At 41.5% G+C, this 15,486-nt stretch overlaps 1 long non-coding RNA gene across 1 annotated transcript in view; it reads right to left on the bottom strand.

The window, feature by feature from the left end:
* Positions 1 to 5,238: 5,238 nt before the first annotated feature.
* The window catches only part of LOC110621696, a 28,858-nt gene continuing 18,610 nt past the window's right edge, over positions 5,239 to 15,486 (bottom strand). Inside the window, exon 2 of the long non-coding RNA XR_002489009.2 lies at positions 5,239 to 5,414. This is a non-coding gene — a long non-coding RNA (uncharacterized LOC110621696). The remainder of the gene's footprint in view (positions 5,415 to 15,486) is intronic.

Here is a 15,486-nt window from a genome sequence, read left to right on the forward strand (position 1 = left end):
TGCGCAAAGGTGGTCTTCACTTTTTTTTTTTTGTTTAGATCTGTGATATGGTGTTCTTCGGATTACATATCAGGTCCTGAAAGAAAAATAAACAAGTTAAATCAATTCCCCGGCAACGGCGCCAATTTTTGACTCGCGGTTGTCGAAGCCTCAAAAATAACCTTTCTGGTTATCAACAATTTACAACTGCAGATAGTGGTGAAAGAATCGAATCCATAGGGAATTGAGAACTTACCTATTTTCCTTATCAAGACCAATAAAATAAATTGAAACAAAAATAAACTGAAAAAGAAGAAAACTGAAAACGAGATAAACTGAAACGAGATAAAACTGAAAGAGAAATAAACGGAAAGAAAAATAAACTGAAACGAGATATAATGAGATAAAACTGAAAGAAAAATAAACGGAAAGCAAAATAAACTAAAACGAGATAAAACTGAAAATGAGATAAACTGAAAGCGGAATAAAAATAAATTGCAGTAAAAGTAAAATGGGGGGTTTGAGATTGATTTGATTAACAAACTACTGAAAGCAATTAAAATAAGCGAATAATAAAATAAAAGAGAAATAAATAATAAGAAAGCTCTAGTTGAAGAGTTGGATCCACTTCAGTTGTTGGGATTGATCATTGACACTTAGTTTCTTTTGATTGATTCAATAGATTAGTTATGGAGATGGAAGACGCTTCTCACCACCATGTCTCTCCTTATGATTAAACTAATTAGGAAACGTCCTCTAATTAATTACTAATTAACAAATTGCCAAGGAACGTCCTTAGGCCTTAGGCATCAAAACAATTGTTAATTGCATGAAGAGATAGAGAGATCCAATCCTAACTACTCAAACGCATGAGATGTTGCTAGATCATACAATTTCCTTGGTTTTTACACCAAGTGTTCTTACATTTGAATAATCCAAGCAATTACGGACTTAAATCACCCAAACTAACATATTATTACCTTGCAATCAAGAGTCAATTGGCCATATTGATCAAAACAACAAAGCAACAATGGAATTAAGCATGAGATTGTATGAATATTGAATAACAAAAGATAAACAATGTTTGATCAAGTCTCCCAATCCATAAAACAACTAAAGCATCACCTAATCTTCAACTAGAATAAAAAGGTTTCAGCCACTCATGGCTGAACCAAAACCAAAAATAAAAGAAAAGAAGAAAGGTAGAAGAAGATATGTGAATCCCGTAGATGTCTCCAAGGTGGTGTGTAAAAAGTTGTGTGGAGGCTCCTTATGTGTCTTTTTATAGTTGAAAGTGCTGTCCTAGGTCATACTTGCTTCCTAATTAGTGAAGAGGCTGCCCAAAGTGCTGAAAAGGAAAGAATCGCGTTGCAAATTCTCCAGAAGGAAGGAGGCATGCGGATCAGGCTTCAAAAGAGGAAGGATGCGCGCGGATTGCAGAAGAAGAAGTGGAGCGCAGTCATTGAATGCAGAAGGGAAAGTGAATCTGTTCAGTCTTTCCTTTTTAGGTGGAGCCTTCGTTTGAATTTTGAATGCTGAACGCAGAAGAGGCAAGTGCGTCTTCATGAGATCTTGCTGCCTAAATAGGAAGATATGACTGCTGCAGTGTGTGCACATCTTTGAACAAGGAAAGAAAGATCTGCGATTTGAATTTCAAATAATCTTCTGACTGAGCTTTCCTTTTTCGCTTTTACTTCTACACTTCCCTTATTTGAAAACTTTCCTTTTCTGAAAACTTTCCTTATCTGAAAACTTTCCTTTTTTGGCACTTTCCATATTTGGCACTTTTTGGCAGTTTTAAGAGCATTTTCTCCAGATTGTCTCTTTACACCTAATATCTGCAAAACATGTTTAAAACCACAAAATTAGACAGAAATGATATAAATAAACATCAAGAACATAATGAGAAAGTGGACTAAAATATGCTCTATCAGTTCTCTTCCCTTCCAATAACCCCTTTCTCACCCAAAAATATATTTTTAAAATATTATATTTTTAATTTGTCCAAATATTATGGGAGCTACGTGGGCATTCATTTTGAGGTTCTATTTTGTCCACTAAAGCCCAAACAGTCTTGTTCTTGTACGACCAAGAACTAAGGTTGGAAATTTGTGAAAATAGATAGCTGAAATAATATAAACATCTCCTAGTAATAGTTGTGATTGATTCCTCCAAACAGTTTATTTTATTTATGAAGTTGCAAAATAATAGCCAACTACCAGAGCCTTCACACAATCAAGTACAAGATACAATTAATTTCACACTAGGAAGCCTCTACTTTGTGCAGCTGAAATCAAGACACTCAAAACAACTACATACAACTCAACTCTAAGCATAAGTAAACAGTGTTGTTACTACCAAAGATTATAATGTCCACTTGTATTACACAAAACATAAAAATCATAAAGATAAATATAACCCTTGACACCTTAATTTCATGCATCAAATACTAAAAAGTAATCCTTTATCCTCTGATTTCATTTCCTCAAGTCTTTCTTTTTTTGTTTTTAAATCTTTCTAATATAAATTTAAGTAGTTATCTTGTGGTCACTTGAATTGAATTGCTTATTCATCAGTTGAATTAAATGGCTCAATCTCAAGAAAATATATTCATGACATTATCTTTTGCCCTTTATATAGATTAACTGGTTCAAAAACCAACCTAGTCAACTCTATCGATGGCAATTTTTGCGCACACATCCCCAATCCTCTCCTACATGCTTCATGAAAATAATAAATCCCTAGTTTGGTGAAACAAATAAGGTCAAGTTACAATTGAGTATTGCCAAGGAGAGGTTGTACAGTTTGATGCAAAATGGGTAGGAACTCAATAATAATAATAATCATAAAAATATAAACCAATATTATCCTAATAGGACAATGGCCCTAATCTGTAGGTATGGTTCTGTCAATCTATCTACCTAAACCAAAATTATGCAGTGACCACTTCAATAGGCAATAAAGGCAAGAAAATGGACATATTACCTAAATGCAGAAGACCAACAATGATTTCTTTGTTGAGAATGACAACACAATGGTAGCTTTGAGAACCACAATGATAGATTTATTGAGAGAGAGGATGCGACGATAGCAAAATTATGTGAACTAGCAGAGAGGACGTAATGATAGCAAAGGATTCACTCAGGAAACAAACGGTGAGTACCGCATATTGAAAACGACAAGGAGGAGCACGAAATAAACTATTTAATCAGGAAATAAATGGGGAGAAGCACGAAAGAAAAGAACGGGAAGAGATAGCTTATCTTTCAATATCTCCCAAAAATTGAAATCGATATAGTATTGCTCAAAATTTGTTTCAATCGATTCGATACTAAAATCGAACCAAATCAAACTATCATAACTTATTTAAAATTTAAAATCAAATTAAAATTTAATTAAAATTAATATGAAAAAATCTTAAATTATAATTTAGCGACCAATCGCTATTAAAAAATGACGTTGGTTTAGTTTAGCGACCAAAGTTTAGTCACTGCTTGGGCGCTACTTTTGGATGCTATTTGGTCGCTAACTCAAAACTGGTGTTGTTTTACTCATGTATATGCGAGTAAAGAAAATCTTTTAGCGACTCCATATTATTTGCTAATTGTCGCTAAATGGTCACAACTTAGGGCGCTATATTCCCTCCACAAAAGTAGTAAAATGGTTGCTAATTTAGTCGCTGGTACTTCCCACCACTTAATCTCACCTCACTTAGCAATGATCTAAAATTAGTCACTATTTAGTAACCATGCAGCAACCAACTTTTGTAGTGACCAAAGCTTACTGCTTTTAGTGACTCATATTGGGGCAGTTGTGAGGACACTCAATGTTTTGTCAGAGGATACAATATATACTTTGGTGATTCCTTAATTAGGTGGAAGTCCAAAAAGCAAGCTATTGTTTCTTGATCGTCTATTGAAGCCAAGTATCGAGCACTTGCTTCCACTGCCTGTGAGTTATAATGGCTCATATACCGCCTTCAAGATCTTCAGGTCCCTCACTTGTCATTTATTGTGACAATCAATTTGCCATTCATATTGCCAACAATCCAATCTTTCATGAGCACACTAAACACATTGAGATGGATTGTCATCAAGTGTGAGATTGAAAATCTGCATATTGTGTAGTCTTAATATTTTAAAATACTTAGATTTTGAGTTTGATTTTACTTAAAACAGGTTAATTTATTTGAGTTTTGATATCTTGGTAGGATAAGCAAGAATTGGAGAATAACAAGAGAAAAATTGTGTTTCGACTCTACATTCTAAAATTAAAAAAAGTCGTTGGCATAGCTAAGTTCACAAAAGAATAGGAAAGCAGAGTCATGCTTGAACTCTAACTCTTAAACGTACTATGTTGTGGACTACGTTATAGGCATAAAGTATTTGATGAGAAGAATCAGAGTTCAGTTCCAAATCTGATATGCTATCGAAAAATCCTCATATGCTAATACATATCAAACTCGACTCTTCTGGGGAAAACCTTCCCATGTTATTTTGATTTCTGGTATTTAGGTTGAACTAGGATTTTTAGTACTATATAAAGATGACATTTTGATGTAAAGAATCATCTTTTGTTCTGAATTAATTTGAGGAGGCTAAAAACACTCTTCTTCTTGTTGTGCTACAGCCATGAATATGTGTGGCTAAATTCTTCTTTTCAATTGAAGGATAATTGAAGTTTCAGTCCAATTAGTTGTGAGATCTAATTGGTTTTATTATTTTATTATTATCTTTTAGTATTTATATTATTCTTGTGACTAGTGTTTATTATTATTCTATTGACTGTTACAATAAGGGCCCATTGTGCAATTGTTAGAATAATATATTGCCATTCAGATTGATTAAATCCATAATTATTTAGTTTAATCTAAAATAAATGGTGAATTAGGTTGTTTAAGACCTTTCTAAGGAATAATATAGTCTAGCTTAAATGAATTGAGCGTTTTGCGTTTGTTAGTGTAACGATCAGGAAACCGGACCGCTACTGGCGCTAGGATCCAGATCGACTTAAGGTCGCCGGGACCCGTAGCAAGCCTACTATACATCCTGTACATCGGATAAAATCCCATACATGATCATACATTTTCATAAAAACTTTAAACTTTAACATATACCAAGCTTGACCTGTGCATGCACCATAACTTTAAACATACAAACCCCATACTAGAGCCCTCATCAAATGCTCTAGTTGGGTCAACATTACATACATCAAGCTTGGTTCAACATATATCATCATTAAAACATTAACATAAGATCATGTACAAAAAGGGATTAACCATTACTATTAGGGCCAAGCACAATACTAAACCATGAAATATTTCTCTACATTATATTACATCATACCATTTTACATTATATGTCCACTACTAATCTATTACACTTAACACAACCTTCAACCTTGACGACTTCCCGGTCTATCCTGAACCTGCAAACCTGAGGGTTAGGGAAAAGGGGGTGAGCTACTATAGTCCAGTGAGCAGAACGATAAAAACAGTTTATAAACATATGCCATCATGAAATGCATCACATCACAAACAATTCACATCATGGATGGACTTGTCACCAATAACCCTCTACATAGTCCAATTGTGTCAGGGGCGTAGAATGGACCTCACTGGTCTTTCTCTTAACATAACATAACATAACATAACATATCCAATGTGCCAGGGGCATAGAATGGGCCTCACTGGTCTTTCTCTCATATCGTGCCAGGGGCGTATAATGGGCCTCACTAGACTTCCATACCGTATCATAACATGTCATATCGAGGGCTAGTGGGTCATCCAATATCCATCCACATCAACATCATATTATGCAATGCACCATATTCGTGAATTTCTAATGCAAACAACCTAGTACATATCATGGCATTCATGATGCATGAACATGCTAAAAATTTCATTTACTTTAAAACATAGTTCAGTTCTACTCACCTCTGGCTGACTCTGAAACAGCTAACACTGCTGGCCTCCTCGGTTCCTTAGGTCCAATCCTACACAGGTGGACTCAAATGAGGGACCAAACATACTCTAACATGACTTTAATCATCTACCCAAAAACCCCCTAAAACATCATAAACATACATGGAAAAATAGGCAAAGGAAGGCTGAACAGGAAACTTTCGGCGGTAGGTTCGGCGGCCGAAGGTCCCTCTAGAGCCAAAAGTTAGGCACTTTCGGGGGCAGGGTTCGGTGGCCGAAAGCCTTTCCAGAGTCGAAAGTCACAACCTTCGGGGGCAGGTTCGACGGCCGAAACTCCCCTCCAGAGCCGAAAGTCCAAACTTTCGGGGGCGAGCTTAGGCGGCCAAAACTGTCTCCACAGCCAGGTTTAGTGGCCGAAACTGGCTTCGGCGGCCGAACCTGGCTTCGGCGGCCGAACCTGGGCTCTCCCAAAGGGCAGAACCCGATTCTGCCTTGCATATCCAACCACCCACAACATCCCAACATGCATTCAACTATACTAAAACATGCATAAACACATTTCCAAGCATATAGGTGCATAAAACTAACATATACCCCAACAAACATCACATTTAGCATACATTTATCATTTAACAAACATAAACCCTAACATTTTACAACTAGCCTAAACATGCATCAAAACCCTTAACCCCTTCTTAAAATTTTCTTAAAACATCATGAAAGGCGTGGATCGACACTTACCTCTTGAAGATCGAGAGGAGATGTGATCTCAAACTCGGAGATATGGAGGAACGAGCTCCGGGGGTCTCCAAGCTTCATAACTTTGATCTTTAGCTCAAAAACTTCAAAACAAGATGAAAACTTGTCAAAAACTTGAAAGATTTGAAGGAAAACATAAAATCGACCAAAAAAAGGCGAAATCACACCTATGCCCGAAAATAGAGAGAGAAAACTCATCCATTTTCAGATAAGAGGCTTTTTATAGGTGGCTAGCCAGACCACCTTCGGGGGCCAAAGGTGCTTCCGCAAGAGCACCATGTTCGGCGGCCGAACCTGGACTCTTCCTCCATAGTGTTTTCTTTCAAAAACTCATTTTCTTTCTTCATTAAAACTATAAAAACATGTAAAAATATTTTATAAAAACATATTTTACCCTTCTAGAGGGTTCCGATATCCGAGATTCCGCCGGAAAGTAGGAATTCCGATGCCGGGGTCTAGCCGGGTTGTAACGACCCCAAAATGGACCGTCACCGGCGCTAGGATTCAGGTCGGCTTAAGGCCGCCAGAACCCGTAGCAAGCCTGCTATACTCTCTGTGTACCTGTAAAACTCATACATGATACATTTTCTGTGAAAATAAAAACTCTTTGCTGAACCAAGGCTTAACCTGTGCATGCACTATCTCTGTACTCTGTACTCTGTACTCTGTACTCTGTACCCCTGACTAGAGCTTGCTCTAGATGGGTTAATTCATACCTGTTAAGCCTGGGTATAAAAACCATATATATACATATACAGATCATGTATGTAACAAAAGCTTTACAACACAATACAACTAAGTCAAGCACAACTCTAACGATATACACAACTATAACATCTCTTTAAAATTTACATGTCCACGCTATACTATTACAAGCTCTTTACTTTTACTCTTTCTGTACTCTGCTGGACTGTCCCTGTACACTGAACCTGCAAAACTGGGGTTAAGGGAGTGGGATGAGCTCTATAGCCCAGTGAGTAGAACAGTAAAATATCTCATTAAAACATGATCTCATGAAATGCGTCATAACACAAACAAGCCACATCAAGAGTAAACCTGTCACCACATAATCCCAGTAAACCGTGCCAGGCCGTAGACTGGGGTCCTGGACTTCCTGTACCATATATGTATATGTGTATCTAACACCTGTACTTACCCTTTGCCAGTATAGACCAATTGCCTATACCCGCCAGGCCGTAGAATGGGGTCCTGGTCTTCCTTTACCTGCCAGGCCGTAGAATGGGGTCCTGGTCTTCCTGTCTGGAACTACTGGATCATTCAGCATTTACCCACACCAACAATGAAGCTATGCAATGCCACAGAAACAGGCATCTCTCTCCATAACTCCCTTAAAACCTTCAGAAAACATGGAAACAGGGTCAAAAGCATCACTTACCTCCTGTAAGAAGAAGCTAAACACCCTGAACAAAAGAAAAACGAACCAACTCTCTTCACCCTCTCAAACACTTAGTTTTGTTTTTTGTTACAACTTTCAATACCTTAGCAAACACACACTACTCATCTGCATGAGCAGCTCATATCACTTGCAGATGAGTCATGAGAAACGTGGCCTGCTCTAGGGCAAGAATCTGAGGCCAACATCTGTCAAACTACATGACTCAGCTGGCTGGCCACCTCAGCGTCGGCTGCCCAATCGCATGCAAACTCATGCAACCTTCGGGGGCCGAACTTGCACTTTGGAAGCCGAACGTTGAGCACTTTCGGCGGCCGAACTTACCTTCGACGGCCGAACTTGGCTCATCAGCCTTGGGTCATTTCAACTCAAAACTTAGTTAAATCAGTAAAACACATATCACACATAGTAAAACATAAATCCTACCCTCCTCTAGAAGTCCGACACCCCGGATTCCACCGGACGACAGGAATTCCGATGCCGGATTCTAGCCGGGTATTACATTCTCCCCCCTTAAAAACATTCGTCCTCGAATGATTCGAAAAACAAATAACACATAAACTGGAGGAAACGAACCTTAAAACAAGTATGGATACTGCTGGAGCATAGACTCCCGCGTCTCCCAGGTGCACTCTTCTATATTGTGGTGGTTCCACAAAACTTTCACCATCGGGATCTCCTTGTTCCTTAGCTGTCTGATCTGTGTGTCCAGAATCCGTACTGGCTGCTCGATATAGGTGAGATCTGTATGAATCTCCACCTCAGGCTCACTCAGAACCTGATGCGGATCTGACACAAACTGCCGTAGCATAGAAACATGAAATACCGGGTGAATCCTCTCCATAGAAGCAGGCAAATCTAGCTTATACGACACATTTCCGATCCTCTGCAAAATCTCAAAGGGTCCAATGTACCGTGGCGCTAACTTACCCTTCTTCCCAAAATGAACCACTCCTTTCATTGGAGACACTTTTAGCAATACCATACTACCCTCTTGGAATTCTAACTGTTTTCTGCGAACGTCTGCATAACTTTTCTGTCTACTCTGCGCTGTCCTAATTCTATCTCTGATCACGGGCACTACGCGACTAGTAATCTCTACTAACTCTGGCCCTGTAAGAGCCTTCTCTCCTATCTCTTCCCAACAAACAGGGGATCTGCACTTCCTCCCATACAAAGCTTCATAAGGAGCCATCCCAATGCTAGCATGATGGCTGTTATTGTAGGCAAACTCCACCAAAGGTAGATGCTGCCTCCAAGAACCGCCAAAGTCTAACACACACATTCTGAGCATATCCTCAATGGTCTGGATGGTCCTCTCTGACTGTCCATCAGTCTGTGGGTGGAAAGCAGTACTAAACTCCAATCGCGTGCCCATCGCACTCTGCAGACTCCGCCAAAAGCGGGAGGTAAACTGAGGTCCTCTGTCTGAAACTATAGACACGGGAACTCCATGTAATCTCACGATCTCATCCAGATAGACCTGTGCCAACTTATCCACAGAATAGTTACTCCGAACTGGAAGAAAATGAGCAGATTTTGTGAGTCTGTCCACAATCACCCATATAGAGTCTATCCTGTTGGACGCTGCTGCTGGTAAACCCACTACAAAATCCATGGCTATGTTCTCCCATTTCCACTCTGGAATCGGCAATGGGTTAAGCATTCCTGCTGGTTTCTGATGCTCTAGTTTCACCCTCTGACAAACGTCACAAGCTGTCACAAACTGCGCCACTTCTTTCTTCATGGCTGGCCACCAATAGACCCTTTTCAGAGCCTGATACATCTTAGTGGCTCCTGGGTGAACACTATATCTCGCATTATGAGCTTCCCTCATAATGTGTTCCTTCACACTGCCCCTATCTGGTACACAAAGTCGACTTCCATAGCGAAGGATCCTTTTGCTATCAAATCTGAACTCTGCACTGTTGCCTGACTGAACAGTCCTGGCAATTTTCATCAACTCAGGGTCCTCATGCTGTCTCTGAGCTATCTGCTCCAGAAACATAGGTGTCACTCTCATCTGTGCTATCAATGCACCTGTCCCAGACAACTCGAACTGTAACCCCTCTTCTAAGAGCTTGTACAGCTCCATCACAACTGGTCTCCGTTCTGCTGCTATATGGGATAAACTGCCTAGTGACTTCCGGCTTAGGGCGTCTGCCACAACATTCGCCTTACCCGGGTGATACTGGATCTTACAATCATAATCACTGAGCAATTCTACCCATCTCCTCTGCCTCAAATTCAGCTCTCTCTGACTCAAGATGTACTGTAAACTTTTGTGATCAGTGAAGATCTCGCATTTAACCCCGTAGAGGTAATGCCTCCACATCTTGAGTGCAAAGATAACTGCTGCCATCTCAAGGTCATGGGTGGGGTAATTCAACTCGTGCTTCTTTAACTGTCTAGAAGCATAAGCAATCACCCTATCCTGCTGCATCAGAACACAACCCAATCCCACTCGAGACGCATCACAGAATACTGTGAAATCCTCATTACTCACAGGCAGAGCTAGCACTGGTGCTGTTGTCAATCTCTTTTTGAGCTCCTCAAAGCTCTCTTCACACTGGTCTGACCAGACAAACTTCTGGTTCTTCTGAGTTAGTTTGGTCATAGGAGCTGCTATCTTTGAGAAGTTCTGAACGAACCTCCTGTAGTAACCTGCCAGTCCCAGAAAGCTTTTAATCTCAGTCACTGTCGTGGGTCTGGGCCAGTTAGCTACAGCCTCTATCTTCTTGGGGTCTACCTCAATACCTTCTGCTGATACCACGTGTCCCAAGAAGGCAATGCTCCTCAACCAAAACTCACACTTCGAGAACTTGGCATACAAACCATGCTCTCTCAGTGTCTGCAGAACTATCCTCAGATGCTGGGCATGCTCTTCTGCATCTCTGGAATACACTAAAATATCATCGATGAACACAATGACAAAGTGATCCAGAAACTCACTGAAAACTCTGTTCATGAGATCCATGAATGCTGCAGGGGCGTTAGTCAACCCGAACGGCATCACTAAGAACTCATAATGCCCATACCTGGTTCTGAAAGCTGTCTTAGGCACATCTGCCTCTCTGACTCTCAACTGATGATACCCGGATCTTAGATCTATTTTTGAGAAACAACCTGCTCCAGCTAGCTGGTCAAATAGATCATCAATCCTAGGTAGAGGATACCTATTCTTGATAGTGACCTTGTTCAACTGTCTGTAGTCGATACAAAGTCTGAGGGATCCATCCTTCTTTCTGACAAAAAGCACTGGAGCACCCCAAGGTGAGGTACTAGGGCGGATGAAACCCTTATCTACCAAGTCCTGCAACTGTTCTTTCAACTCTTTTAACTCTGCTGGTGCCATCCTGTAGGGAGGAATAGAGATAGGTCTCGTACCTGGCAGCAACTCAATTTCAAACCCTATCTCCCTATCAGGTGGAAGTCCTGGTAAATCGTCTGGGAACACATCGAGAAACTCTCGGACTACTGGTACGGCGGCTGGTTCCCTCACCTGACTGTCTAGCTCTCTCACATGAGCTAGAAACCCCTGACAACCCCTCCTAAGCAAACGACGAGCCTGAAGGGCTGAAATCATACCTCTGGGTGTACCTCTCCTGTCTCCTCTGAAGACACACTCTGACCCATCCTGGTCTCTGAGACTCACTATCTTCTCTCTACAGTCCAAAGTCGCACTATATGTAGATAACCAATCCATCCCTAGAATGACATCAAAATCTGTCAAAGCTAGAACCACAAGGTCAGCTGGAAGGTATCTACCCTCTATAAACACTGGACTGAAACGACAGACTGACACTGCCACTGATGGGTCGCATTTGGGTCCACTGACCCAGAGAGGATACGCTAACTCAGACCTGATCAAACCCAATCTCTCTATGGCTCTCGAAGCAATAAAGGAATGAGAAGCACCAGGGTCCATCAAAGCATACACATCTGAACACCCAATGATGAGATTACCTGACACCACTGTGTTTGATGTATTAGCCTCCTCCTGAGTCATAGTGAAAATCCGTGCTGGGGCTACAGGATTTCCACCTCGGGAACCTGCTGCTGAAGTAGAGGCTGCCCCTCTCCCTCTACCTCTGCCACTACTCTGAGGCATGGCTGGAGCCACTGGCTGCCCTACTGGCTGTGCTACACTGCCTGAACTCATCTGCTGGGAAGGTGCCACAAAAGTCACCTGAGGACACTCTCGAGCAAAATGCCCCACCTGTCCACATCTAAAACAGGCTGAAGATCCCAACTGACAAGCTCCTCTGTGTGGTCTTCCACATCTCCTACATGCTGGAATAGTTGTGCCAGAGCTTGAGCCACTACCCATTCCCAGACCAGACTTGACTTTACTCCAGAACCTACTCTTTGTTCCTTTTGCCTTATCCCATCGTTTGCTACCTGAGGTGCCTGAACTGGGGGCCTTAGAACCCGAAGCCTGTGCTTGAGACTGTTTTTGAATCTTGGCACTAGCTTCCATCTTCCTAGCTGCATCCACAATAGAGTGGAAACTCTCCTTTTCTGCTGGAAGGATCAAAGAAGAATACCTGGGATGAAGTCTTAGGGTATATCTTCTAGCTTTCTTCTGATCCGTATCATAGGCCTGACCCACGTACTGAAGCAAATCTAGAAACTTATCTGTAAATTCATCAACCGTCATCTCATCTGTTTGTCTTAACTGTTCAAACTCTATTAGCTTCATCTCCCTGGAGCTATCAGGAAAAGCCCATCCTGCAAACTCATTAGCAAATTCTCCCCACGACATACTGTTCAGTCTAGGCTCTATATAGTTCCTAAACCATTCCCGAGCCTTCCTACACTTTAGTGTAAACCCTGCCATCTCAATGGCTCTACTACCATCCGCACCCAACTCATCAGTAATCATTTTTACACATCTCAGATACTCAAATGGATTATCTCCTGTATGAAACTTAGGAGCATCCAATTTAAGGTACTCAGTCATTTGCACCTTACTCCCAGATGAACTAGGTGGAGGTATTTGTGCAACAGGGACTGCTGGTTCTGTTTGTGGTGGTGGAGGTACTGGTTCATTTATTTCTGGGTGTGCTGCACTTGGATGGATAGGGGAGGGTGGATACATAGGATATGGTGGATATGATGGGTAATAGTAAGGATATGGCATATATGGCATAGATGTAGGATATGGGTCAAATCGAGAGTACTCCGACATACCTTCCATTGGATACTCTGGAACCTGGGAAACAGCTGGATAATCAAAACCTGAGACCTGAACACCTCCCAGAGATTCTCCCATACCTTCATCCATAGACGGATCAGTCTCCATGGCCTCCCTCTCTTCCTCTGATCTACCTCCTCTAACTATCCCTCTTCTGCTCTCGTCTACAGACCTTCTAGGGTCTATTGACATGCCTTCCCTGCTAGATCTCTGAGACCTTGCCCTCGGCAATGCAGGAGGACGAGCAGCTAATCCCTCACTATCTGATGGGACTCCAGTCAATCGAGCTGATCGACGAGTTCCTCGCATCTGAACTCTGAAAAACAACACATACTATAGCATATCAGCACATAAACATATATCTCAACGAGAACACATATACATATGCATTTCATAGCATCAAATAGACAGGACTCCACATCCTATCCTGGTGGACATGATTCCCTATTGTGCTTGACCAACTGGATTTTCTATGAGCCCGACACTCTCTCTATAGGTCCGACCATGTGAACCTAGGGCTCTGATACCAATCTGTAACGACCCCAAAATGGACCGTCACCGGCGCTAGGATTCAGGTCGGCTTAAGGCCGCCAGAACCCGTAGCAAGCCTGCTATACTCTCTGTGTACCTGTAAAACTCATACATGATACATTTTCTGTGAAAATAAAAACTCTTTGCTGAACCAAGGCTTAACCTGTGCATGCACTATCTCTGTACTCTGTACTCTGTACTCTGTACTCTGTACCCCTAACTAGAGCTTGCTCTAGATGGGTTAATTCATACCTGTTAAGCCTGGGTATAAAAACCATATATATACATATACAGATCATGTATGTAACAAAAGCTTTACAACACAATACAACTAAGTCAAGCACAACTCTAACGATATACACAACTATAACATCTCTTTAAAATTTACATGTCCACGCTATACTATTACAAGCTCTTTACTTTTACTCTTTCTGTACTCTGCTGGACTGTCCCTGTACACTGTACACTGAACCTGCAAAACTGGGGTTAAGGGAGTGGGATGAGCTCTATAGCCCAGTGAGTAGAACAGTAAAATATCTCATTAAAACATGATCTCATGAAATGCGTCATAACACAAACAAGCCACATCAAGAGTAAACCTGTCACCACATAATCCCAGTAAACCGTGCCAGGCCGTAGACTGGGGTCCTGGACTTCCTGTACCATATATGTATATGTGTATCTAACACCTGTACTTACCCTTTGCCAGTATAGACCAATTGCCTATACCCGCCAGGCCGTAGAATGGGGTCCTGGTCTTCCTTTACCTGCTAGGCCGTAGAATGGGGTCCTGGTCTTCCTGTCTGGAACTACTGGATCATTCAGTATTTACCCACACCAACAATGAAGCTATGCAATGCCACAGCTTTGTGCATTCTAAATGCAATCACCCTATGGTATCAATATGATGCATGAAATATGCTAAAAGCAGTTCTTGTCTGAATTCAATCAAGTAATCAGTTTAGTTCCACTCACCTCTGGCTCTGGACTGACTCTGCAGGTTCTGTATACTCTGGAGCAGTACTCACTGCTGCTCTCTCTGGTTCCTCTGGTATGTACAGATACAGATAAATGCAAATGAGGGACCAAACTAGCTTCTAAATACCTCTCTTACACTCCCCCAGAAACCCTTTCGACTCACTCAACTATTCATGCAAAGCATGCAAAAGAAAGCTGGACAGAACACTTTCGGCGGCAGGTTCGGCGGCCGAAAGTCCTCTCCAGAGACGAAACTCAAGCACCTTCGGCGGCCGAATCTCATGCTTCGGCGGCCGAACCCTTTCGGGGGCAAGTTTCGGGGGCCAAAAGGCATTCCAGAGACGAAAGTCTCTAACCTTCGGCGGCACCTTCGGCGGCCGAATTCCCCAAACAGAGCCGAACATGCAAAACTCGCGGGGGCAAGCTATGGCAGCCTAAGCCACCATTCAAGAGGTTCGGCGGCCGAAAGAACCTTCGGCTGCCGAACCTGAGTTCATCCAGAACTCAGCCCGTCGGCAAACCAAGCTCCTCCTTCCCTTCAACAGCTCCAAACATGCATACTTCAACTATTCCACACACATATACGCAAGTATATGTTCACAGGGGTCCAAAACTATCTAATAACCCCAAACAACAAATCAAACATAACACATAAACATATATACATGCATAAATCATCAAAACCACCAGTTATCACCTAAACAG

This window comes from Manihot esculenta, chromosome 8, assembly GCF_001659605.2.
Source record: "Manihot esculenta cultivar AM560-2 chromosome 8, M.esculenta_v8, whole genome shotgun sequence".
NCBI lineage: Eukaryota > Viridiplantae > Streptophyta > Magnoliopsida > Malpighiales > Euphorbiaceae > Manihot > Manihot esculenta.